The sequence below is a fragment of the Eubalaena glacialis genome, chromosome 2, assembly GCF_028564815.1.
Source record: "Eubalaena glacialis isolate mEubGla1 chromosome 2, mEubGla1.1.hap2.+ XY, whole genome shotgun sequence".
Classification (NCBI taxonomy): Eukaryota; Metazoa; Chordata; class Mammalia; order Artiodactyla; family Balaenidae; genus Eubalaena; species Eubalaena glacialis.
In genome coordinates this window covers 183,223,658-183,251,647 of record NC_083717.1, presented here as the reverse complement: position 1 = coordinate 183,251,647, position 27,990 = coordinate 183,223,658, and the positions used below count along the sequence as shown (strand labels likewise).

The 27,990-nt window shown below is 40.0% G+C and overlaps 1 protein-coding gene across 1 annotated transcript in view; it reads left to right on the top strand.

The window, feature by feature from the left end:
- Positions 1 to 13,573: 13,573 nt before the first annotated feature.
- TC2N (tandem C2 domains, nuclear) overlaps positions 13,574 to 27,990 on the top strand; it is a 45,229-nt gene continuing 30,812 nt past the window's right edge. The window contains exon 1 of the mRNA XM_061182817.1: positions 13,574 to 13,647. The gene's annotated coding sequence lies outside the window, so the exon portion shown is untranslated. The remainder of the gene's footprint in view (positions 13,648 to 27,990) is intronic.

Here is a 27,990-nt window from a genome sequence, read left to right as displayed (position 1 = left end):
CCAATCATGATGCTGTTTTCTGTGCATGTGTTGTATCATTTAATCCTCACATCTTCACTACGGCCGTATTACCACCTTGGTCCCAGCGACCCATCTCCCTCACCTCTATTCTAGTTCATCAGCGAGCAGTTTCTCTGCTTCCACCTTTCCTCCTGCCCCCTACAGTCTATTCTCAACCCAGCAGCTGATCTATATGAATGTTAAATCAGTTCATGTCATTCCTCTACTCCAAATCCTCCAATGGCTTCTCAGTCTATTCAGAGTAAAAGCAAATGTCTTTACAATGGCCCACGTTATCTCCTTTACCCCGAGTCCCACCCCATATTCCTCTGTCCCCAGTTTCTACCCTTCTTCCTCTCTTCTCTCACCCAGTCCCTCTGGCCCTCTCACTGTTCTGAGAGAACAGTGAGAAATGCAAACATGCATTTCTTCTGTATGGCTTACATACTATATTACATCTATTAAGGTAGGAAAGTGGGAGATGATTTGTTTCAAACAATTAACAACAATTTAGTGATCTATTGGTGGGGATAAAAGAAAAATCCAAAGCCCACGATAATTCATTTTTTTCAACAATCTTTAACTGTAGGAAATTTGACCAAAGACAGATTTCCCTTACAAATTAAAAGTCAAGGTTAGTGAGGCAAAACATTTTTATCCCAATCGAATATACTTATTATTGTTGGGAGATTGTTCATTTTCACCTACTGTACGATGTTAAGGGTTGGGATTTTTATGTTATGGGCATCTAATGCTTACAATTAACTTACTGAACCATTGGATAAACAATGATACCCAAAAACTAAGGCTCTTTTGAATAATTGGAAAATGAATCATTTGGGGAAATGTGTTTCAGATAATTCAGAACATACTTTCTGAAGCAATAAACCTTTAAAATAATTTTAGTCATGTTGATGGATTTTTAAAATGAAGTATTGACCACTTTCTTGCCTCAGTAGCCAGACTATGCCGTGTATAAAGTTTTACTTGATGATGATTCAGAATTATCATTATAAACCTTGGTGGCTACACTTTGCTATATTATAATACAGTGTGTAGGTCTGTTTGTCCCTACACTGAATGGCCCCGGGCAACTGTGCTTCTTGAGTCCCTGTGTCTTCTTTGTAAAGTTCTACATGGGTGATTAGGAAGGGAAAAAGGAGTCACAAATGGGCAATTTGCATCCTGAGACTTTTGTGGGAGCCTTAGCTGTGTTGATGCTTTAAATGGAGAAGTAAGGTTATGTGCTAATTATAAGTGAAAGGGCCTTAGATCATTTTAATAACCTCTTTCTTCACCATCGCCTCCATCTTGATGCTTCTGCAACAGCATCCAGCAGCTGCAGAGCATTGGCTACTTTTAGAACCTGGGATCAGAGACACTCTGACACATTATCTGGACCAGAGGGAGCATAACCAAAGAGAGGATGGAGGGATGGTGGACAAAAGTTCCATTCACTTCACATCTTGTTTACAGGAAGTTTTGTTCACAACACTGAAATTGTCATTCAGCCCAAGATCAACTCAACCTGCCAATGAAAATATTTGTATATATACTCCGCTGTTGTGGTCTTAATCATATTAATTTACATTTAAATAGTGTTTTGAAGTGTACAAAATGCTTTCATTCTTTTTTCTTTTGTTCATCAAGTATTTGTTCAGTATCTACACCACTGTTCCATGCCTTATGGTAGACATTAGGAGTGCAAAGATGAGTATGGCCCCATTCCTCCTTGTTTTCTTATTTTGATCCTCATAATGACCCCAAGAGGTTGCTAGGGCAAAGGTTATTTTTATCCCCACTTTATAGAAAAGAGATTGAGGCTCAGAGAGGCCCTTGCACTGTCACAAAAAAGGGTTAAAGCCGGAATTTAAACCAGATTTTCTGTCTCTAAAGACCATATTTTTTTTTCCAGTACTCCATGTCGTAAAATACTAAGAGGTGGGCACTTAAAGCAAATGAAAATGTATGCAAATCACAATGGGATGAAAATGCCAAAGACCCAGTTTCAAAGAATCTTGCAGGGACCTAGTTTTTTGAGAACTCATATCAAGTCTCTTGTGTTTAAGGGTCAGAAACTAAACATGCACTAACTTAGGCAAAAGATGCCATTTATGGGTTTATAACTGATGTGGCTTATGTACTAGTACAAGGGAAGAACAGGGTGCATCTTCCCTCCGGACTGAATGGAACCAAGAAGTCTAATGCCTTTGGAAGCATATCAACTTCACTCTCTTTTATTATATATTGACTTCTTCCTAGGAGACATGGCCACCGAAGTGTCTTCTATTGCTAAAAAGAAGGCTAACTGTTCTTTCCTGGCTATAGTTTGAAAAAAAGATTCTAGAGAAAGAGTGTGATTGACACTGCTCAGGTCAGATGCCTTCTCATGAACCAATCAACTGATTAGGGGAGTGAAATCATGGGAAGATATAGTAGCTTCTCCTAGGAGTACAAATTTGGAGTGGAAGGAGGTGTGGTTCTCATGATCAGACTCTGAATAGATGTCTACTCTGGACATCCTAAACTTAATCCACAGAGTTATTTTTTTTCCAGAACTATCCTATTCAATTTTGGGAAATGAAATATTTGCTGAACTCCATCACAATGTTGTGCTGTGTTCAAAGGGGTCAGCACAATGTCAAAAGTGATGAGCAGGAAAACTCCAGGTAGAAAAGTTGAGTCCTCATTACTTTTAGCCAGTCCAGGAAGTGAAGAAGGAAGGTGGAATCTGGAGATGGTCCAGAGCAGTGAAAGGAAACTAGTGAAGGATGGGGAGATAGTGACTAAGAAGGGCTAAGCAAGGGCTTCCCTGGTGGTGCAGTGGTTAAGAATCCGTCTGCCAATGCAGGGTACACGGGTTCAAGCCCTGGTTTGGGAAGATGCCACGTGCCGCAGAGCAACTAAGCCTGTGCGCCACAACTACTGAGCCGGTGCTCTAGAGCCTGCGAGCCACAACTACTGAAGCCCGTGTGCCTAGAGCCCGTGCTCCACAACAAGAGACTCCAATGCAATGAGCAGCCCATGCACTGCAACAAAGAGTAGTCCCTGTTCACCGCAACTAGAGAAAGCCCGCGTGCAGCAAAGGCCCAACGCAGACATAAATAAATAAATAAATAAATAAATAAATAAAATTTTTAAAAAAAGAAAGAAAGAGGACGGTCTAATTGTTCCTGGCAGCCATTCTATAAACATGAGGGAACTAGATTTAGGATGATGTTCACATAATCTAGAACAGACAAAAGGGAAGAAAAACAGTCAATGATAAATGATTGAATTGTTGAATCAATGACTCTGAAATCTGATCTACCTTTGGGCTTCCTTTTAGGTTAGACATGTCAATTACCTATTGCTGTGTAACAAACCTTCCCCAAACTTAGTGACTTAAAACAACATGTTGGGGCTTCCCTGGTGGCGCAGTGGTTGAGAATCTGCCTGCCAATGCAGGGGACACGGGTTCGAGCCCTGGTCTGGGAAGATCCCACATGCCACGGAGCAGCTGGGCCCGTGAGCCACAACTACTGAGCCTGCGCGTCTGGAGCCTGTGCCCCGCAAAAAGAGAGGCCGCGATAGTGAAAGGCCCACGCACCGCGATGAAGAGTGGCCCCCGCTTGCCGCAACTAGAGAAAGCCCTCGCACAGAAACGAAGACCCAACACAAACAAAAATAAATAAATAAATAAATAAATAAATAATCCTTCCCTCTACTAAAAACAAACAAAAAAAACACAACATGTTATCATTATTTAGTTCATGAATCTGCAGTGTCAGCTGGGCTCAGTGGGGAAGGCTTGTCTCTGCTCCATGAGGTATCAGCTGCAGCAGCTCAACTAGGGGCTGGAGAATACACTTCTAGATGGCTCACCACATAGCTGGAGAGTTGGTGCTGGCTCAGTCAATGTGAGAGTCATGCCCCTTGTCATGTGGACCTCTCCATGTGGGTCTCTCCACAAACTGCTTGGGTTTCCTCAAATCATGGTGGCTGGGTTCCAAGAGTAAGCGAATAGAGAGAACCAAGCAGAAATTGTATTGCTTTTATGACCTAGCCTTGGTTGTCATATTCTGTTATCTCCACATTCTGTCATTTCCACAGTAGTCTTTTGGTCAATCAGTCACTATGGTTACCCTAGACATAGGGGAGAGGACATAGATCCCAACCTTGATGAGAGGAATTTCAAAGAATTACGAGCATGATTTAAGCCACCACACCAGCTAATATGTTTCCTTATGTTTATGACTATTCAAGTTGGGTTTTCTGTTATTAAGGGCAGAAAACACTCTTATTGATAGAATTAGTGTCATCTCAGCTGTGGGCAGCAGAATGTCTTATATTAACCACTCTCAATCACAATACCAATTGTAAAATGTTTACTAATAATTAGTTACTAGTAATTTAATACTTAGGTTTTGAAACTAATTTTTTTTGCAAAGCAGAGCAGAATCAAGCTTACCACTATAATAGTGTAGGAGTCATTTATTTTAATTCTAGTAGACTTCTCTGAATGGGTGATAAGAGGATGGCATCAGAGCAAGGATATAGTTCATGGGAGCATTACTCCAGGTTGAGAGCTATTGGCCTAGATACCTCTTTGAGCAAGATTTGGAAGGAGATTTGGAGTTTGTGTACTAAAGTGTCAAATTCATTTCCTTCTCTGCATATGCTGTAGCTAAGCCAGTGAGGTGAAAGACTTGGGATCATATTTGATACTCTCTTCCTAATTCCAGTGATCTTTTTGGGGCAAAGGAAGGAATAAAAGAATTCTTCTTGATCATCTGCATTGTTCTACCCCACAATGAACTCTAATAAAACAAATCATTTTTAAGTGTCCACTGTGTTCTTAGCACTCTGCTAGGTGTTGCAGATATAATGATGATAAGATGTGGTTCTCTAGAAACCTAGAAAATAAATAGAAGGCAATTGGAGAGCATCAGGAGGCTATTTAAAATTAAGTGCTAAACCAGGTGTGTAAACGAGCCTTATAAAGAAAAAGGGAGTGAAGAAGAGCCGAGCATTTACTGGATTTCAGGGTGCTTCCCTACCAGAAGGTACAGTCCCAGATCACTTGGTCCTCCCTTCCTCAGCCAGCTATGACTAGACCAGGGTGAACATTTGACCCAGGGATACCCAACCAGAGACCAGCCAATAACCTGTGCCTTGTGTGGAAACTGGCTGGAAAATATGAGCTGAGCCCATCAGATTCCTCTCCCAGGAATCTGGAAAAGGAGAAGCAGTTACTTGTCTTAGGTGGTAGGCCCTGAGCTCAAAGACCTGGTAGATTTGCCAACAAGGAAGTCATTGTGGAATTGTGTGCAGATTGCAGCTTTGAGGGACTGGAGACTCAGAGAAGCTGGACAGGATGTGTAGGTGTGAGAGAGAAGCAATCTCCTTGAGGCGGGGGGCTGAGGGGTGTTGGGCTGCTTCAGGTCCTGACCTTTCTGAGGTCCACTTGTTCAGATCCTGAATTCCTATATGTTTCCATTGTTCTCTTACCAGGATAGGGCTGGGACTAGGATCCCATCCACTTTCAGTTGAATGAATTTGAGTGGATTTCTGTTACTTATAACCATCAGAGCTTTGTCTAGAACAAGTCAAGTATTTATAGATGAGGTGGTAATTTCCATGGGCCTTGAGGAATGGCTTGGGTTTATGTGAAAACAACTACGTCTGGGCTTCACAGTTTACCAATCAAGCCTGTGATTTCATAAAATAAGCTTGACTTTTAGCGTCACACACAACCTTGGGTTAAATCCTGGCTCCTTGATCACTTCTTTGTGATCTTGGAAAGGTTACTTATCTGTAAAGTTTAGATATCTTCTCTGCAGGGTTTTTGCAAGAATTAAAAAAAGTGTATGTATATGAACCATTAACACAGTGCTTGGCACATGATAAGTCAATGAAGAATGGCAGCTGTTATCATTCCAAACATATTTGGATGGGAGATGAGAAGTAATTTTCAACCTTGTTTCCAGTAACGTAAAGTGGTTTTGACTGAGTCATTTTGTATTTCTCTACATTTTGAAAGTGACTTTCTATGTTTGGGGGGGGTGTGAGCCTGTGTGCACATGTGTTTGTTTGGCGAGGGCACTGTTTATCTCCTGTTTCCCCCTTTCCTATTGAAGTTGTAGTCACTCTGTTCTTGGACTAGTTATTGTTATTAATCAGACAGGCTGTATGTGATGAACAGGGGCGATGAGTTGGTCAGACTGCCAAGCAAGTTCATGTTTTGCAGGAAACGCCAAGTTGTTTCCTGAGGGGATGTTTTTCAGGAATGGAAAGGTATGCTTCACTGGCCTTCACAGACCCTGTCCTGTCCCCTGAGTGCTGTCACCTCGCGGGGTGATAGGATAGCTCTTTAAAAGCCGGTGCACGGTGCTGCTGTCCAGCTGTGCTGGAAGTGCGCTTGCATTGCTGTTGTTGTTTCTCCTTCTGGTAAATGAAACCCACGTCAAGTAGGAAATGGATTGCCGACCTCCCATATTTCCTCAAAAAATATCCCAACATTTTCAGTCCCATCATAAACTAGCAGGGTGGGAGAGGCTAGTGAAAGGCAGGGAGTAGTGGGGAAGGAAGGAATGTCTGAAAAACTGGGATTGTAAACTGTTTTGAGACCCCCCCCCCACACACACTACTAATTCGTATAAAGACTAATGCATATTTCAAACTAACAGATTAAGAGGCAATTATCATAAAAATATGGTTCCTCTGCCAACCACATTTATTCATGAAGTCTCCTTATGGACTTGGAGCGGATTTAAAGAGAGGGGAAGAAAGTCTTGGCATTCTAAGCTGCCTGGGGATTTTGCTGGGCGTATGAGTTTTCCTAAAACTCTGATGAAAGCAAAACTCACAAATGATAGGTTTTCAATTTTATTTCAAATAATGATTTTGAGTTGCATTTGTAAACAACCATTAATATTCAGAAGTAGCCTTCTGAAGAGTTAAAAATCTTTCTCTCCTCTGCTGTGGCAAATATTTAGATTTTACATCTAACCGGAAGAACAGAAAAGGTCAAACAGGATTTTACTGAGGCTGGGAAACTGAATCCTCTGACTTACCATTGGTCCAGTTGGTGACCCCAAGTGACTTGGGAGGGGAATCCTGGGCATGCTGGTCTGGAACTCCGGGGCCACAGTGGGGTAAGAGCACCTCCTCCACCCCATCCCAGAAAATCATGGTTGGAGGGTATGTCAGGCAATTATTGCTGTGTAACAAATAGTCCCCAAATGCCATAATATAAAATGACAATCATCTATTGTTTCTCACCTGTCTGCTTGTCAGCTAGGGATTAGCTCCTCTAGTCTGGGCTTATCTGGGATGCTCTGTGTCCCTCATCCTCCTTGGACCAGCTGGCTGGCCCAGGCAAAATCTTCTCACAGCATTGGCAGAAGCACAAGAAGGCAAGCAGAAACATCTGAGGCCTCTTTAGGCCTAGGCTCAGAACTTGAACACTATTCCATCTCATTTTATTGGTCAAAGCAAGTGACATGGCTGAACCTATAATCAAGGGGTAGGGAAATATATTCCACTCCTTGAGTGGAAGGAACTTCAAAGTCATGGCAAAGAGTATGGATACGGTGAGGGCTGAAGCCAGTACTGTAATCTACCACAGAGAAGAAGGCCTGTGACTCTGACTGTACACTTGCTGAGTAGAATCACACAGCTTATCTGCAACTGTGACAGACCACTCTGTTCTGTGGTATTGATGATGGCGATCATAACTTGATGCTATTAATCAATCAATATTCCTCCTAACTCTTCTAATTTTGGTTCCATATCCCTCCCCAGACAACCTTCTGATTATCATTTAGCTTCCTGTATGGCTGTTTCTGCAGGGTATAGTTTTTTCACCTTTAGATACAGATGTCTGGGACCTAGAATAATTCTATTTCTTATGTTATTTTAATAGACAGGCCCTATTAATATTAATAGGCCCTATTGTCTTGTTCAACTTCTAGTGAGCCTGGCTGAGTCTTCTTCTTTAACAGAGTTTAACTTAGTAAGCTGCAGGGGAAGAGAAACAAGTTTCTGAGCTTGAAAAGCTGAAAGTCAGTTTCCATACTATGATAAATTCACACTATGAAACCAGTGGGCAAGTAACCACCTTTTTGGGGAGACCTCTACCATGGTGTAATTATTTGCCCAGATTTCCGTAGTTCCTACATATAACCCCAGCACTTTGCCTTTAATAATGGAAGGAGAGAAAGGTCCAATTCACATAATCCTCCTGTTGGGCAGCCAAGCACATGCATGGTGAACCAGAGGGCTTCAATCAGGGGAGCAGAACCCCTAGATATTATTGATATAGGAATAAGATCTCACAGAATTATGGGAGAAACTGGGAAGTAAAGGAGAAAAAAAGAAAAAAACTCATCCCACCACAAATAGTCCCTAGTTTATTCAACTATGTGTCCTGTAGATTAATATACAGTCTCCTTGGTAAGATATTCAAGAGCCTTCAGAGCCTATCTTTGTATTCCTATCTTCCATCACTCCTTAGTACATACTCTGAGTAACACTGAATTTCCTGAGGCTCACAGGGAAACCCTTCAGAGTGCATGAAAGTGACTGACAAGGGCTGATAAAGATGATGATGATGTGATGGTGACGCCATGCTTGTTTTCATGTCAAGATGTCAGCATTTGGATCGGGTGGCCATCAGAGAGAGAGAAAAGAGCTGCGTATCCATAAAGATTTTTCATTATCCATTTGGAACAAACTTAAAGTCTCTATGACCTTAATACTTTCTCTGATCAATTTTCGTGTTTCATGTTTCCCATGCAATGCCTAGAGCAGAAGAAGATGTTTTCTAGCGTTTTGTGTAATCTCTATGTCATCATTTACGGCAATGTTAATCAAGGTAAGTAAAGCTAGCTGTTGGGGAAAAAAATGCCCCAGTATTAGTAGTTTACACAAAAAAGTTTGTTTTTCATTCACAACACAATCCAGTCAAGATTAGTGGGTAGTGGGTGGTGGTTGGAGTCAATCAGAAACCAGGACGTCTTCCATCTGGTTGCATTCTTAGCTTTAGCAATGGTTAACAATGGTTTAGCAATGGTCTAAGGTGGTCAAGGGATGGGAAGAGGGAGAGAGACTCCAAGTTTTTAATTGCATAGGTCCAGAAGTGAAACTCTACTCATGCTCATATTCCACTGATGAGAACTGGTCACACAGCTTTACCTAGATACAAGGCGAATGGACAATGTAGTTTAGCTTTGAGGCCAGAAAAAGGAATTAAGGTTTGGTGGGCAACCATGACTCTGTTGAAATGTCACTTTCTCTCTGAGCAAGTGCTTGATATACTACAGGCACTCAAAAATTTTGTTGAACATTGAATAAATGAATGAATGAATGACTATGTATAGGCTTCTGCTGTTCTGTTTTTCTAAGGCAGAAAATGAGAAGGAAATCATTTGGAGGGAAGCCGAAATCCATATGCCACACCCACTGTGTTCATATGACCATATATATTTGTAAAATTATTTCACAAGCACTCTAGGAATTCGTATTCTTTTAAAGATTTGTTTTTCGTTCATTCAACAAATATTTGAGTGCAGCTACATGTCAGGGGCTATGGTATGTGCTCAGAGAACAGGTGGAAGTCGTAATTCCTGTTTATTGGTAACTCACATGGAATGAGTTTAGTAGAAAGAGGAAAAAGAGCCAATAATCGCAGTTATTGAGTAGGTGCCATGATGGAGATATGGGTGGATTATGGCAGGAATTCTGAGGAAGGGCACCTCATTCACTTTCAGCTGGGTGTTGTGGAGTTTCATCTTCCAGAAGAGGTGATACTGCAGCTGAATGAACATGAACTTGCCAGTTGATACGCATAAAATGGAGGTAAAGAGAACAGTAGTGCAAATTTGGCACCTTTGGGAATTGCAATTAATTCAGAAGGTCAAAAATGTGTGGTGGTGGGTAGTTGCAGGGGAGGCTGGAGAGGTAGGGCTGGATAAGTCACAAAGCATTTACAAACTGTACTAAATGAAGGAAGAATGAAAAGGGATTAGGACAGGGATTAAGTGATTTGTCTCCATCAAATGAAATAATACACACAGCAAAATCAAAGCAGCAGTGTTACCCACATCAACCCAAATTTCTTTTTCTCCTTAGATCTGCCTCAAATAATGACATTAAACATTAAAAACACTAATGTTTAACATTAAAAAACAATGAACAAACAAAAACCCACTCAGAATGTTGCAACAACCATCATTCTATGGGAAGAGGGAACACAAGGGCACAAAGAAAGGTGTACAGTATCCCCCATTCGTATCAATGTAGCCTTGTCTCTGAAAGTGGAACAGGAAGGAGGGACATTTCGAAGAAAACAAAGGAAGTGGTTTCATTGTTTTCAAAGAACTATATCTGTCAGCAGAGTAGATTCTTCTAAGAAGCCTTTTGATTTTTTAAATATTTATTTTTTTATTTATGGGCTCCTTTTTGTCGGATTCTTTTTTTTTAATATATTTATTTATTTATTTTTGGCTGCGTTGGGTGTTCGTTGCTGCGCGTGTGCTTTCTCTAGTTGCGGCGAGCAGGGGCTACTCTTCGATGCGGTGCCGCGGGCTTCTCATCGCAGTGGCTTCTCTTTGTTGCGGAGCACGGGCTCGACGTGCCGGCGCTTCAGTAGTTGTGGCTCACGGGCTCTAGAGCGCAGGCTCAGTAGTTGTGGCACACGGACTTAGTTGCTCCGCGGCATGTGGGATCTTCCCGGACCAGGGCTCAAACCCGTGTCCCCTGCGTTGGCAGGCAGATTCTTAACCACTGCGCCACCAGGGAAGTCCAAGAAGCCTTTTTAGATGGAAGAAAATTAGGAACAATTTGGGAAGCTCTTGTTTGGGGACTTCTGCATCAGTGAGGAGGTTGTTAAGGCTGTTCAGTCAGGGAACCAAGCACCCGGTCCAGTTCAATAAGGACTACTGAGCGTTCATTCACTCTGTTCATCCAGCACATCTGAGTGACACTTTTGTGCCCTACATTATGATGTCAGGTGCTGCAGGGAGTAAAAGATAGGTAAAGGTCCTTGCCTTGGAGAAATAATACAGGAATCTGGAGGTTGCTAACCAAGGATGTGCTGTACTTAAGGGTCAATGAGAGAGAGAGAGAGAAAGTATATATATATATGTGTAACAGGGAAGAGCCAAATCCGACTACATGTTGGATCTGTTTCTTTTACTTTAACCTTTGCATTCCACTGCTTTTGTACACTAAAAGTATACTGTCTATACATAATGGCCTGCCTAGGGGAACCCTGCCCCTCTGCCTGAGGGAAACATCCGGACCCTGTCCACCTGTGGATGGCTACAGGAAAGAAGAAATTAACACATCCCCTCCCCGAGGCTGGCCATTCCAGGGGATATTTGCAAAATTATGGCCCTTTTGCTTTACTTCCTCATCTCCTTCCCCTCTCTGTGCTATAAAAGAAACTGGCATTCCAAACCCCAGTAAGATGGTTATTTTGAGACTTTAGACTGCCATCTTCTTGGTCTGCGGGCTTTCCGAATAAAGTCGTATTCCTTGTCTCAACACCTTATCTCCGATTTACTGGCCTGTCGTGTGGCGAGCAGAGCAAGCTTGGACTCGGTAACATATATATATATCTATCACACAGAGTCATTTGACCCTTAAATAAAGTACGTTATCTACATACTTTATATAATATATATTTTTAAAGCCTTGGAGTCTTAAGTCCAGAGTCCATCTTGATTCTATACTTGGGTAACCACTGTTTGTTTGACCCTCAATATTTTCAACGGTAAAATGAGGATAAGAACAACAACATCACAATTGTGAGGCTTAAATGAGATGACTCACGTGAAAGCTCTGTGTAAACAGTACAGAACTTTGCAAACATTTGTAATAGAGTGAAAAATTATTGAAGGTGAATATATTAGGACTTAAAGCAGTGTTTATCAAAGTGTGTTAGTTGAAACATTAAGGCCCCAGGATGGTAACTGGCATTTCTCAAGAAGAGAGTTGTATGGTCTGGAGGAGAGGCAAAAACTTTACCCTCTTAGGGGTTCTGCCTGGAACTGAGAATTAAATTGACATAGACAGATTAACAGCAGCAACACATAAAGATTTTTTACACGTACATGGGAGCACCCACAAGACAATGAAGACAAAAGAAGCAGTTAGAGCTGAGCACATACTAAGTTGGACAAAGTAGTAAGTAGTGAAAATGGGACAAAACAAAGGGGCTTGAGCTAGGGCAGTTAATAGTGGAGAAGTGGCTATGAAGATAAGGGTTAGTTTAACAAGGTTTGTTTGTATAGATTTCCCTCATCCTTCACTCCCATCTCTGGTGATAAGACTGTTTCTTTCCTCAGGGTAGTGGGAGGACATCGTTCACTTGGGAGTTCCATCTCCTGCTTTTGGGAAGAAAAAGGAACATCAGAGGTCCTTCTTCCATCTGATTCTCAAGTGCCTTTAACTCAAAATATTCTTTATGCCAAAGTGGCATATTTTGGGGTGGCATAGTCTGTCACTCCTCAGCTCCAGTAAATTTGAGAAATACAGGATGATACAAAGTAAAACACAGTTCTTAGGCCTTGAATGCCTTATCAACTCAAGGAGTAACTATATTGTGACTCTTTCCCCAGATTAATTTGTTCTCGGGATCTAGGCCTCCTCTCCACCCCCCAACCATCCCAACTCCCACTCCAGCATCTAGGGCCTGGAGATTAACAGAACCCATTTTGGGAAAGAGTACTCTCCAGGAAGAAAATTATCACCTTCAATTTACAATCCAGCAGCCTCTCAAAAGCTTAGCCATTCATCAACAGATAACCTAGGAATTCACTCAACAGCTTTCCAAGTACAGTGTTGAGATTTCCAGCAAGGAAGGCAAAAAAGGGCCAGTCAACTCCTTGCCAGGGTGCCAGAGGGGATTCCAGCATAGAATGGGGGTGGGGCAGGTAGTGGATACCTTTGGGATTCCTTCCAACGTACCTGCTGCTAGCAAAGCAGTAGGAAATGTAAAGTCACAACAGTGAAGAGTTGCGAGCTGATTCTCAAAGACTTTATAATTAGGATGTAAACACTAAAGACCAGTAACACAACTAAGAAAAATTTCTCTGCTTCCAAGAAGTTTCTCTGCGTGCAGAAATATCTTCTGGCAAGAGAAACTGCTCCTTCCTTCCCTATTCAAGGAGGTTCATCAGGTCAGCTGCTTTCCCACTATACCCCTCTCTATCTTTTATCTCCCGTCTGATCCCTCAACACACTCCAAACTCTGTCTGGCTTCATTTTATTCCTTTCCAGAGGGAGCACCCGAGAATCGCGGCTGGGAGAGGCGAGGAGGGGAGGAGCCGAGGGCGCAGGCGCCTGGCGCTCAGGTACACTGACGGGCGGCCCCTCCCCGTCCCGCCCCTCGGCTTGCACCTCCCGACGGGCGGGGCGGACCTGGGGAGGGCGGGGCGGACCTGGGGAGGGCGGGGCGGACCTGGGGAGGGCGGGGCGGACCTGGGGAGGGCGGGGCGGACCTGGGGAGGGCGGGGCGGACCTGGGGAGGGCGGGGCGGGGCGGGGCGGGGCGGGGGGGGGAACCAGGAGAGGGGGCGGGGCCTCGGGGCGCGGCCGCGCGAGGTGATCGGATCGATGTTCCCGCGGGCGGCAACGCCAGAACGCTCACTGCCTCGAGCAGGTAACTGGCCACCTCAGCGCGGTGTGAGGCGGGGGCTCCCCGAGAGCGGCGCGTGGAGACCCCGGGGACACGGCGGAGGAGGGGGCCGGTGGGGTGGGGGGCTCAGGTGTGGGGTCGCGGGTGCTTCTCCGGGCGAGCAGCGTGGTGCGGGCCTCGAGCGGCCGCTTCCCTACCCTCCCGGTGGGACTCGCGGACGGCAGAGGAGCCTCGTCGCCCCCAGCCTCGCGGGGCCGAGTCTCCTCAGCGACGCCTGCTCTCCGGAGGCCTGAGGGAGGTTTGGGGCCCCTCGACAGCCGCGATTTCCGAGGCCGGGAGGGCAGGGACTCGCTCTGTGGGAGCACGGTGGGCTGTAGGTCCGCTGGGTTCACCGGTCGGCTCGTTGGGACCCGCGGGCCGGACGGAGGGGAGACCCCAGCCCCGGCGGGGCCGGCCGCGCGCCGTGCTCCCTGCCCTGGGCGCGCGCTTGCGACCGCCGGCCCCAGGTGGGCTCTGGCCTCTGGGTTAAGAAGAAAGCGAACGCATTTCCTTTGCCTGGAGAGTCTGATGAGAACCGGTTAGCGGATGGTTTTTATCTGTGAAGTTTCTGAAACTTTTTGAAGCGGCGAAGGGCTGGTAAACATCACTTTGTTTTGGTTTTTGCAAAACATGAATTATCTACCCAGCTAGGTTTTTAGATTCGGTTTGTATCTATCTCCTCCAATTTTTTTTTCCTTCTTCTTTCTTTACTATGGTTTTCTTTAAATCAAGGAAGTACTGTGCGTGAATCGTGGGTATGTCGCACACAGGTGGACGTGCAGGTATAGGCAAGATAGATGCCAAGCCAAAAACATTGATTCCTTTAGAGTGCTTAAAATACAGCGTGTAAAAGGATTGCTTTCGTATTTAAAATATACTGATTCTCACTCCAGGTAGGCAGTTAATAGAGGTGTTTTCCCTGACTGATACTGTTATAAATAGCCTGGAAATATTAAGAGTTAATAGCAACACCACCGCCTACTTACCAGTTTAATATTTACATATGGAACTTTATCATGGCTAAAAATTACTCTTTCTGGAAGGAGAGATTTATATCGCTTGCCTCTGAGAGCTGGGATTCGAGGAGATTTGGTTTTTTATCATATATTTTGTATTTTGTAGTTTTTGCTAATGACTTTGAGTGTCTTCATAACTGGAAGAAAAAGCCTTCATAAAAATTTGCTTTTTTTTTTAACCCTTGAAAAAGAAACAATTTTAAGTTCCTCTTGTATTTTATTGGCTCCACTTGAGTTATAATTGTGTATTCACAAATAAAACTAACAAATTGAGGGGCTAATTCAGGTTGAGAAAAAATGAGTTTGTGATTCTTGTAGGACATCTGGCTGAGCTGCCTAGTTGGCAGTTAGATATGTTGGTAGCGGGATTTTCTGAAGTCAGGATCAGAGTTGTGAATGTTGGACCCACCCATGGATTTGTGATAGTTAATCTTGTGAGAGTGGAAGAAAACATTCCAGTAAGTAGAGTAAGAGAAGAGGGAGACCAGGGATGGAAAACACCAGGACTTAAGTGATGGGTAGAGACAGCCAAGGAGACCAAGGCGGAACATTCAAGAAAGAAGGAAGCAAACTAATAGACAATGGTGTCCTAGAAGCCAGGAGATGGAAGAGTTTTCATAAGGATAGAAATCTGTTTTAGGGTCAAATGAATCAGAGGAATCAGGAAGATTGGGGCTGATAAAGTGCCTATTGGTTTTGGTAGTTAGGAGTATGTCATTGAACTCAACAAACATAATTTAAGTAAAATGATAAGGATGGAAGCCAAATATGAAGGACTTTGAGGAGTAAATAGAGGATGAAGAAATAAAGATAGTCAGTGTAGAATCCTTATTTTGAGACACAAAGATTTGAAGGAGGAGTGATAGGGTGGTAGAGTGATATGGGAGTTTATAGTCAGATTGGAAAGAATGTAAGGCCAATAGAATACTTTTATGTTAAAGTGCATCACCCAGCATGGGAAGCTGACTGCAAGTTGCTGCGCATATTGACTAAACTATAAGTGTTTAATCTCCCCAATTCAAATTATGAACACTATTTTAGTGGCATTTTGGTCTGTTGGGTTCAGGTGTTTTTATCAGTGTCAAAGTCACACTTTAACAAACTGTTGGATTGTATTTCGCCTGAGTTCCAGTACTTGGATACTTCCAACTTACTTTTGTCATGTGATTTTTCTAGTGTGTATCTCAATGACTCTTCTAAAAATCTTATGTAGGTATCAGACATTTTGGCTAAATCAGAATTCATGAGGCATACATCAGTTAGGGCCTTTGCTTCAATTATTATTACGCATTTAAGGGAAAATGCTCTTAGATGAAAAGTTCTTTAGGCAGTAGTTTTATGTGTATGTTCCTTAGGATATGAAAAGAATGGCTAAAAATGGAAAAGGCAAACAATCAAGTGTTGATAAGGATGTGGAACAACTGGAACTCTTGTACTCTGCTGGTAAAAGTGTAAATTGGTGGCAATATGTACTAAATTGAAACATATGAATAAATTATGCCCAGACTATACCTGAAAAAATTCTAGAAACTGCAAACTAAAGTAACAGAAGACAGATAAGTGGTTACCTGAGGTGGGGAGTGGCAAGGGAAAGAAAAGGGGGATGGATTCAAAGGGGGTATGAGGAAACTTTTAGGGATGGTGGATGTATTCATTGGTATATTAGTTTTTCTTGATTGTGAAGATGCTTTCACCACTGTATACATATGTCTGACTCATGTAATTGTACATTTTAAGTATGTGCAATTCACTGTAAGTCAATACCTCAATAAAGCTGTAAAAAAAAAAGAGTAAATAAAAATAGAGAGTAAAATGTGAATTCCCTGGCGGTCCAGTGGTTAGGACTCCACACTTCCACTACAGGGGGCATGGGTTCGATCCCTGGTCTGGGAACTAAGACGCTGCACGGCCGAGGCCAAAACCAAAACCAAACCAAAACAAAATAGAGAGTAGAAGAAGGCATACCATTTAAGTATATTTATTTCTTTTAAATATTATAGTTATTTCAGGATGATGGGGTTATTGATAATTTTAATTTTCTTCATATAGTTTTATGTATTTTTCATATTTTCTACAACATGTATTTGCTTAATTTTTATTTTTAATTTTTTTAAATTTATTTTTTTAACTTTTTATTTTATATTGGAGTATAGTTGATTAACAATATTGTGATAGTTTCAGAGTGATTCAGTTATACGTGTATCTATTCTTATTCAAATTCTTTTCCCATTTAGGTTGTTACTGTGTTTGGTTAATTTTTAAGTGAAAAATTATTTCATATGTGCAGAATAGTACTTTTGACACATCTACAGATTTAGAGAATACAAATAAAATAAATGCCCAGTACCTATATCATGCATTAGAAATAATACATAATATTTTTGAAGCCCTAATTGTATCTTTCTCCCTGATTGTGTCTTTCTCTTTCCATGTTCCTTGATTTTCTGTAGAGTTTTACTACATACATAGGTATTCATAAGTAATGTAGTGTTTAGTTTTGTTTATTCCATGACTTTTTTGGGGCACAAATTATATTTATGAGATTCATCTGTGTTGCTGTGTTATAGTTCATTTGCTTTTTTTGCTATTCTGTTATATGAATTTACAGCTGTTTATCCATCCTCCTGTTAATGGATATTTAGGGTGTTTTCAGTCTTCTTTTTTTAAATTTAATTTTACTTTTTGCCATTGAAAGCTGTTTTGTTATTACTGTCCAATCTGTGTTTCTCTGTGTCCATGTGCAAGAATTTCCTATGTTTTTTGCCTAGGAGTAGAGTTGTGGATCTTCAGTTTTGCTAGATAACGCTGAATTGCTTTGTAAAGTGGTTGTACCAGTTTATACTCTCACAAGCAGTGTATAAGTGTTCACTTTGTTCCCTTTCTCAACAACATTTGAGACATTTGTACATTTGTAATTATCTGAATATTTTCTTTTCAACAATCTGGTAGATGAGAAATGGTAGGGTTTAATTTACATTTCTTTAATTACTGATGATGTTGAATCTTTCATAGTTCCTATTCAGTGGGATGGCTGTTTATATTTTTTGCCCATTCTTAATTTTTTTGTCTTTTTGAAATTGATTTCTAGAAAAAAAAAATATATATATATTTTTTTCTGGGTACTAATCCCTTGTCAATTATGCATGTGACAAATATCTTTTTCCCAGTAAGTAGCTTGTCTTTCACTTTCTTTATAGTGGTTTTTGATAGACCCATTCTGTAGTTTAATGTAGTTGAATATGTCAGCCTTTTCCTTATGGTTTGTTCTTTTGACATCTTGTTTAACAAATATTTCCCTTCCCTGAGGTCATAAAGATATAGTCTGATATTTTCTTCTAAAAGCTTTAAAATGTTGCCTTTCATATTTGTGTCCTTAGTCCATGTGAAATTGATTTTTGTGTGGTGTGAAGTGGGGATCCAGTTTCATTTTTTTTTCATATAGGTTGTCAGTTTTTCTCAGCATAGTTTATTGAATATTGTGTTTTTCCTCTCAGTAATCTATAAGTATCATATATCAAGTTTCCATACATATGTTCATATGTTTCTGGGCTGTCCTTTCTTTGGTCTCTTTGTGTATCCTTGCTGCAATCTTACTTTTACTTTAGTTGTAAAAGAGCCTCCATACCTAAGAGACAGGTCACCCACCCATGCTTCTTTTAAAACTCAAATTAAAGTTTAATTTTTTTCTAAAGTAAACTTTTCATCTTAGTATACAGGAGTATGTTATCTAAGTCTTAAATATCTACTGTATTCATCCGAGGTCACAAGTACTTCTTTTTTTTTTTTTTTTTTTAATTAATTAATTTATTTTTGGTCTTCGTTTCTGTGCGAGGGCTTTCTCTAGTTGTGGCGAGCAGGGGCCACTCTTCATTGTGGTGCGCGGGCCTCTCACTGTCACGGCCTCTCTTGTTGCGGAGCACAGGCTCCAGACGCGCAGGCTCAGTAGTTGTGGCTCACGGGCCTAGTTGCTCCACGGCATGTGGGATCTTCCCAGACCAGGGCTCGAACTCGTGTCCCCTGCATTGGCAGGCAGATTCTCAACCACTGCGCCACCAGGGAAGCCCCACAAGTACTTCTAAAGCTACTTTATTGTGGTTTATATTAGGCTGTCTTTAGTTTTTGCAAATCCTGTCCTAACTCACTAGAGTTAACTTTAACTTGAAAAGTAAATATTGGATTTGCACTTTTGGAATATAGTTAAGACATTTGGAAAAACCTTCACACTGAATATAGCTGTATTTAAAAAAAGAATAGCTGTATTTAAAAAAATTTTTAAGGTACTTAGGATTTAATATGTCAAAATCTAAGAGAAAGCTGAAAATCTGAGAGACTATAGGAGCCCTTAAGTCTTATTTGCTTTGCGGGTATTTGCTAAACTGAGGGAACTTGATTGGATTTGAATAAGAATTTGGTAGATTTGTAGGACCAGAGGTATAGTTAGAAGTCAGCCCAGGGCTCATTCAAGGTTAGTTAACAAGAGACTTTCTGCCCATAATTCTGGGATCCCAAAGGTCTTTGATGTCATGGAAAGGATGAAAACTCAACCTTCTTCAAGGATCTGCAAGGAAAATTGTCTTGAGGCCAAGTAAAGCAGAAGGGAAAAAAACCTGTCCTTGGGCAGTCGTAACTACCAGATCATGAGGGAAGTACACATCACCTTGGTGGTCTAAAAAAATTTCAAGATGTGAATTTTAAAAAATCTTTTTTTTTTTTAGATATAATTCATATGCCATAAAATTCACCCTTGAGAGTGTATAATTCAGTGGGTTTTCATATGTTCACAAAGTTGTACAACCATCATCACTATCTAATTCCAGAACATTTTTATTACCCCCAGAAAAAAACCTTATACCCATTAACAGTCATTCCCCATTTCCCCTTTTTCCCTCAACCCCTGGCAAACCCTAATCTACTTTTGTCTGTATGATTTGCTTATTTTGAGCATTTCATATGAATGAAATCATACAATATGTCTTTTGTGTCTTATTTCACTTAGCATAATCTTTTCAAGGATTATTCATGTTTACTATGAATCAGTACTTCATTCTTTTTAATGGCTGAATAATATTCCATTGTATGGTTAATACCACGTTTTGTTTTCCCATTCCTTAGTTGATGGTTGTATCCACTTTTTGGCTATTACGAATAATGCTGCTATGAACATTTGCATACAAGTTTTTGTGTGGAAATGTATTTTCCATTTTCATAGGAAATATATTTTCATTCTCCATTTACCTACAAATGGAATTGCTGGGTCATATGGTAATTCTGTGTTTGTTTTGAGGAACTGCCAAACTGTTTTCCAAAGCAGCTACACCAGTTTTCATTCCTACCAGCAGTGTATGAGGGTTCTAGTTTCTCCATCCTCATCAACATTTATTTTTGTCTGTCTTTTTGATTATAGCTATCCTACTGTGTGTGGAGTGGTATCTCATTGAGGTTTTGATTTGTATTTCCCTAATAACTGATGCTGTTGAGTGCCTTTTCGTGTCTTTATTGGCCAATTGTCTATATTTTTTGGGGGGGAGGGGAAATGTCTGTTTGCATCCTTTGCTCATTTTTAAATTGGGTTATATGTCAAGGAATGAATTTAAAATGATATAGTAAACAAATGCAAATATTCTCTGTAGGAGTATACTTTCATCTTTGGCTTAAAAAAAGTCCTACCAGTAAAGTTTTGAGGTCAATGGATAATTTGTCAAAGATAACCAAGTGCACAAGGAAATAAGACAACCTGAACAAGAATCAGCAGAAACAATAGACGTTTAGAAGAAAACTTGCAAAGGCTTATATATTGTAATTACTAGTTATTATTAAAATAACCATGATGGGCTCTATTTAAGTAAGTAAAAGGCACGTTTGAAAATATATGCAGGGAGCAGGAGTCTGAAAAGTGACAGAGGTACAAAGCTGGTTGAAAAGAGGAACTGAATGTAATTTCTATTAATGAAAAATGCAGTAATAAAAACTCAAAACTCATTTGTTAAGTTTAACCACAGATAAGGCAATTAGGCAAACCCCAAGAGAGAATGAATTAACTGGAATATAGATCAGAATAAATCATTCAGAATACAGCTCAAAGATACAGAAATGGAAAATATAAAAGAGATGAAGATACATGAAAATTAGAATGATCAGAATGAGAAGTTATAGTGAGAAAGTTTAGTAAGTGGAGTTCCTGAAAGAAAAGAAATAGAGAATGGGCAAAAGCAATATTTAAAGAGATAATGAATGAGAATTTTTTAGTACTGGAAAATCTACCAGTATAGGTGGAAAGACACTAATCACAGATTGGTATTCAGGTATACCACAATTTGTTTATTCACCTGTTGATGGACATTTGATAGTTTCTGGCTTTTGGCTTTTGCAAATAGAGTTGCTATGAACACTAATGCACCAGTCTTTGTATGGACATAAGATTTCTTTTTTCTTGAGTAAATACCTAGGAATGAAGTGTCTGGATCATAGGGTAGGTGTATGTTTAACTTAAACTGCCAAACTATTTTATATTCCCACCAGTTGAATATGAGAGTTCTACTTGTTCTACATGCTTGTAAACACTTGGAATGGTCAGCCTTTGCAATTTCATCATTTCCAATAAGTGTGTAGTATTATCTCATTGTAGTTTAAATTTGCATTTCCTTAATGAATAATGGTTTTGAATATGTTTTTATGTACTTTTTATGTACTTTTTTTGCCACTTGGAGAAGTGTCTGTTCAAATCCTTTTTAAATTGTGTTATTTTTCTTTTTATTATTGAGTTGTAATAGTTTTTTTATATTCTGGATATAAGCCCCTTATTGGATGTATGATTTGCACATATTTTCTCCCATACTCTAAGTTGTCTTTTAACTTTTTTTTTTTAATTTAAAAAATTTTTTTTAATTTATTTTTTGGCTGCGTTGGATCTTGGTTGCTGCACGCGGGCTTTCTCTAGTTTCGGCGAGCGGGGCCTACTGTTCATTGCGGTGCGCGGGCTTAGTTGCTCCGCGGCATGCGGGATCTTCCCAGACCAGGGCTCACCCTTGCATTGGCAGGCAGATTCTTAACCACTGCGCTACCAGGGAAGCCCGATGGTGTCTTTTGAAGCACAACATTTTTACTTTTGATTAAGTCTAATATATCAAATTTTTCTTTCTTTTTAATAAATTTATTTTATTTATTTATTTTTGGCTGTGTTGGGTCTTCATTGCTGTGCACGGGCTTTCTCTAGTTGTAACGAGCGGTGGCTCCTCTTTGTTGTGGTGCGCGGGCTTCTCCTTGCGGTGGCTTCTCTTGTTGCGGAGCATGGGCTCTAGGCGCAGGGGCTTCGGTAGTTGCAGCATGCGGGCTCAGTAGTTGTGGCTCGTGGGCTTAGTTGCTCCACAGCATGTGGGATCTTCCCGGACCAGGGCTCAAACCTGTGCCCCCTGCATTGGCAGGAGGATTCTCAGCCACTGCACCACCAGGGAAGCCCTCAAGTTTTTCTTTCATTGCTTGTGCTTTTGGTGTCTTATCTAAGAAATCATTGCCAAGTTCAAGAAGAATTACTCCTATGTTTTCTTCTAGCAATTTTGTAGTTTTAGCTCTTACATATAGATTTGGATCAATTTTTACTTAGTTTTTGTGTACAGTGTGAGATAGTTGTCCAAATTCTTTTTTTTTTTTTTTTTTTTTTTGGCGTGTGGATATCAGTTGTCCCAGCATCCCTTGTTTGAAAAGACTGTTCGTTTCCCTTTAAAGTTTTTTGGCACCTTTGTAAAAATCAACTGACCATAGATGTAAGGATTTATTTCTGGGTTCTCAATTTTATTGCATTGACCTATATGTCTGTCCTTATGCTGATACCAGTCTTGATTACTGTAGCTTTGTAGTAAATTTTCAGGTCAGGAAGTATGACTTGCAACTTTGTTCTTCTTTTTCAAGATTGTTTTGGCTATTCTGTGTCTTTTGCATTTCCATGAGTTTTAGGATTACTTTATCAGTTTCTGTAAGGGAGCTGGAAGGGATTTTTATATGGATTGTGTTGAATCTGTAGACCAGTTTGGGGAGTATTGAAATCTTAACAATATTATGTCTTACAATCCATGACCATGGAACGTCTTTTCATTTATTGATGTCTCCTTTTTTTTTTTTTTTGAAGACTTTATTTTATTTTATTTTTTAAAATTTTCTTTATTTTTTTTGGCTGTGTTGGATCTTAGTTGCAGCACGCGGGATCTTCATTGAGGCATGCGGGATCTTTTTCGTTGCAGTGCATGGGCTCCTTGTTGCAGCGTGCGGGCTTCTCTCTAGTTGTTGTGTGTGAGTTTTCTCTCTCTAGTTGTGGCGCATGGGCTCCAGGGCATGTGGGCTCTGTAGTTGTGGCGCGTCGGTTCCAGAGTGCGTGGGCTCTGTAGTTTGCAGCACGCAGGCTCTCTAGTTGAGGTGTGTGAGTTCAGTAGTTGTGGTGTGTGGGCTTAGTTGCCCTGTGGCATGTGGGATCGAACCCACATCCCCTGCATTTGACCAGGTATCGAACCTGCATCCCCAGCATTGGAAGGTGGATTCTTTACCACTGGACCACCGGGGAAGTCCCTATTGATGTCTTCTTTAATATCTTTTAGTAATGTTTTGTAGTTTTCAGTGTACAAGTCTTGCATTTCTTTGTTAAAGTATTCCTAGGTATGTTAGGGTTGTTTTTTGTTTTGTTTTGTTTTGTTTTTTGCCTGTTATTATGAATGGAATGGATCTCTTAACTTCATTTTTAGGCTGTTCATTGTTAGTATAGAAACATAACTGATTTTGTGTATTGATCTTATATCCTGCTACTGTACTCAACTTGTGTATTACTTCTAGTAGGTTTTTAGTGTATTCCTTTGACTCTTTTTATTTACAAGACCATGTTGGTCTGTAAATAGAGTTTTACACCTTCATTTCCAATATGGATGCCTTTTATATCTTTCTAGTCTAGTTGCCCTGGCTAGAATACCTATTACAGTGTTGAACAGAAGTGGTGAGAGTGGATCCTTATCTTTTGCCTGGGTTGAGAGGGAAAGCATTCAGTCTTTTAGCAATTACTATGATGTTAGCAGTAGATTTTTCATAGATGCTCTTTATTATGTTGAGAAGATTCTCTTCTATTCCTAGTTTGCTCAGCTTTTTAAAATCATGAATGAGTGTTGGATTTTCAAATCTTTTTTTGGTATCTATTGAGATGATCATATAGTTTTTGTCCCTTATTCTACAATATAATGTATTATGTGAATTGATTTTCAGATGTTAAACCAATGTTGCAATCCTGGGATAAATCTCACTTGTTTATGATATATAATTCTTTTTATAATTTTCTGGATTCAGTTTGCTAGTATTTTGTTGAGGATTTTTGTGTCTATATTCGTGAAGAGTATTCATCCTTTTACTTTTAACTTATTTGTGTCTTTATATTTAAAGTATGTTTAAGTAGCATATACTTGGGCCATGCTTTTTTTAATCCAATCTAACAATCTCTAACTTTTCTTTTTTTTTTTTTTTTTATTTTTGGCTGTGTTGGGTCTTCGTTTCTGTGCGAGGGCTTTCTCTAGTTGCGGCAAGCGGGGGCCACTCTTCATCGCGGTGCGCAGGCCTCTCACTATCGCGGCCTCTCTTGTTGCGGAGCACAGGCTCCAGACGCGCAGGCTCAGTAGTTGTGGCTCACAGGCCTAGTTGCTCCGCGGCATGTGGGATCTTCCCGGACCAGGGCTCGAACCCGTGTCCCCTGCATTGGCAGGCAGATTCTCAACCACTGCGCCACCAGGGAAGCCCCAATCTCTAACTTTTAATTGGCATACGTAGAGCATTCACACTTAGTGTGGTTATTGATATGGTTAGGTTTAAATCAATCATCTTGCTTTTTTTCTGTTCATCCCATCTGTTCTTTGTTTACCCTTTCTTCTTTTTATGCTTTTATATCAATTGAGTATTTTAGGGGTATGATTCCATTTGATCTCCTTTGTTGGCTTATTAATTGCACCTCTGTTTTCTTACTTTAGTGGTTACTATAGAGTTTATAGTACATATTTTTAACTTCCCACAGTCTACCTTCAAATGGTGTTACATATACCGCATCACATCTTCTACAAGAACCTTACAATAGAATACTCTATTCTTCCCTGCTGGCCTTTGTGCTATTGATGTTATGCATTTTACTTTTACATATGCTATAAACCCCACATCACCATGTTATTATTTTTGTCTAAACATCAATAATCTTTTATAATAAATCTTACATGTTTATCTGTGGTACTCTCAATTCTTTGTGTGTGGGTTTATATTTCATCTGGTATTATTCTTCTACTTGAAGGATGTCCTTGAACACTTCTTGTAGTATGGATCTGCTGGTGGTGCACCCATTCAATTTTTTATGTCCAAAAAACTCTTCTTGTCGCTTCCTTTTTTGAAAGATTTTCTTCAGGTATCAAATTAGATGTTGACAGTTTTCTTTTTTTCCTTTCAATACTTTAAAGATTTTTGCTCCACTGTTTCCTTACTTGTATTGTTCCCAATGATAACTATGCTGCTATTATCACTGTTCCTATGTATATAACATGTCTTTTTTTTCCAGCTGCTTTTAAGATTTCCTCTTCATCACCGGTTTTGAGCCATGTTAATATGATGTGCCTTGGCATAGTTTTCTTCATACTTCCTGAGCTTAGTGTTTGTTGAGTTTCTTAGACCTGAGCTTTGTAGGTATCATATTTGGAAAATTTTAGTATTATTTCTTCAAATATTTTTTCTGCCTCCCCCCATCTTCATGAATTTCAATTACATGTGTATTAGGCTGCTTGAAATTGTCCCATGGGTCACAGATGCTCTTTTCATTTTGTTTTTATTCTTCTTCTCTCTGTATTTCATTTTGGGTCTCTTATTACTGTACTTTATTGTTTCTTTTGCAATATCTAATCTGCTATTAATCCCATCCAGTGTATGTTCCATCTCAGACATTATAGTTTTCATCTTTAGAAGTTGGATTTGCATCTTTTTTTGTATCTTCCAAGTTTCTATTTAACTTTTTGAACATATAGAATCACTTATAACTATTTTGATGTCCTTAACTGTTCATTTCATTGCTGTGTTGGTTTCAATAGATTGATTTTTCTCCTCATAATTTTTTTCCCCTTCTTTGAATGTCTGGTAATTTTTTATCGGCTGCTACCAGACAATGTAAATTTTACCTTGCATGCTGTATATTTTTAGATTTCTGTAATTATTTTTTACTTTGGGCATAGTTAAGTTTCTTAGAAATAGTTTGATCCTTTTGAGTCTTGATTTTAAGATTTGTTAGGTCAGACTAGTCTTTAGTTTAGGGCTATTTATTCCCCACCACTGAGGCAAGACTCTCTGAGTCCTCTACTCAATTTCCTGTGTGAGGTTTTTCCAGTTTTGTTGGTGGGGACAGGCATTATTACTGACCTTGGTGAGTGTTGTTATGGTCTTTTAACCTTTTCTGGTAGTCTTCCCCCAGTCTTGTGTAGTTTTCTTGCATGCATTCTCTGATCAACACTCTGCTGAATACTTAAGTGGGACCCTCTACTGATGTCTATGCTTCTCTCTGTGTACACATCTCTACTCTCCAGTAATCTGTACAAACTCTAGCTCCCTTATTCTTATTTATATAAACTTGTTTCCTTTTATGCATCCCTCTCCCATCTTCTCCAATTCATTTTGGATGACTCAAGGCCGTCAGCTTTGAAAACTTTACCCCCAGAAGTAGTAATCATTTTTAACCAGTCCTCTCACATTCCCCTCATGATTAATGTTAAGTATTTGCAAGCTTACTGAGGTCAGAAATGTTGTTTGATGAGTATGTTAGGAGTTTTTATATAAGCTAGTTATTATACTTTGTTTCCTTATCTATCAACTACATATTTGCTGAGTTCCTGCTAAATTCCCACCATCATACAAGGTTCTGAGTTTTAAGTAGAAAGTGAGTACAACATTGTTTCTGAAAAGTTTTTATTCTAGTAGGGGAGATAGAACAGGTGTCATGAAATGTCATGAAAAATGTAAAACTTTTTTTTTTTTAATTCACTAGATGTTTAAAGATGAGAGAAATTAGTATGATCTGGGTGGTCAGGGAATGCATCCTCTAAACTGAGACTGAAAAGGGCCTTTGAAAAATGTATAAATTTTAAAAACCCCAGAAATCAGTTACAAGGTATAATGGAAGAAAAGGTGCCATTTAGCCAAACATTTCATAGGCATACACTAAACAAGAAAAGTTCAAAATTTATGAGGAAAATTGTAAAAAAAACTCCCAAAGATACAAACATAAACTTGACTTGAACAAATTCTGAATAGGAAGACTCAACATCCTAAAGATGTCAGGTTTTTCTAAAATAATTTCTAAATGTAACATGATCCCAATAAAAATATCATCAGATTTTTTTCCTCCTAGGTCTGGACAGATTATAAAGTTTATTTGTAAGAACAGATAAGCAAGCATAGCTAGCAGAACTTGGAAATTGAAGAACAGTAAGGATGGGAGGCTAACCCTGCTAGATAATGAAACATATTATAAGCCATAATAATTTTTAAAATGTGGTATTGGTTCAGGAATACAGATCAACTGAATAGAAGATATAAAACCAAAACCCAATGGTGGGACTTCCCTGGTGGTACAGTAATTAAGAATCCGCCTGCCAATGCAGGGTACAGGGGTTTGATCCCTGGTCCCAGAAGATCCCACATGCCGTGGAGCAGCTAAGCCCGTGCGCCACAACTGCTGAGCCCATGCGCCACAACTACTGCAGCCCACGCACCTAGAGCCCGTGCCCCACAACAAGAGAAGCCACTGCAATGAGAAGTATGCACACCACAACGAAGAGTAGCCCCCGATCGCCACAACTAGAGAAAGCCCAAGCACAGCAACGAAGACCCAACACAGCCAAAAATAAAATAAATGAATTAATTAATTAAAAACCAAAACCAAAAACCCAATGGCATGTAGAAATTTAGTCTATAATAAAAGTAGCATCCTAAAATCAGTGAAGAAAATAGGAATTTTTAATAAGTGGTGTTTGTGATACTGGGATAGTCAATTGAGAAAAGCTAGGATTGGATTCACTTCTCACACTGTACCAGGATGTACAGTATTCACACACATATATGTATGTATATGTGTATATATGCATATTTGTATATACAATACACACTCCCCCTCCTTTTTTGCATAGCAGAAAACACCATCATCAAAGTAAATCAATTTCACTAGTAAAGTGAAAAGAGGATGACAAACTGGAATAATGTTTGCCGCTTCCATTATGGACATTGTATTAATCTCTCAAATATATAAAAATCCTCTAAAACTGAGGAA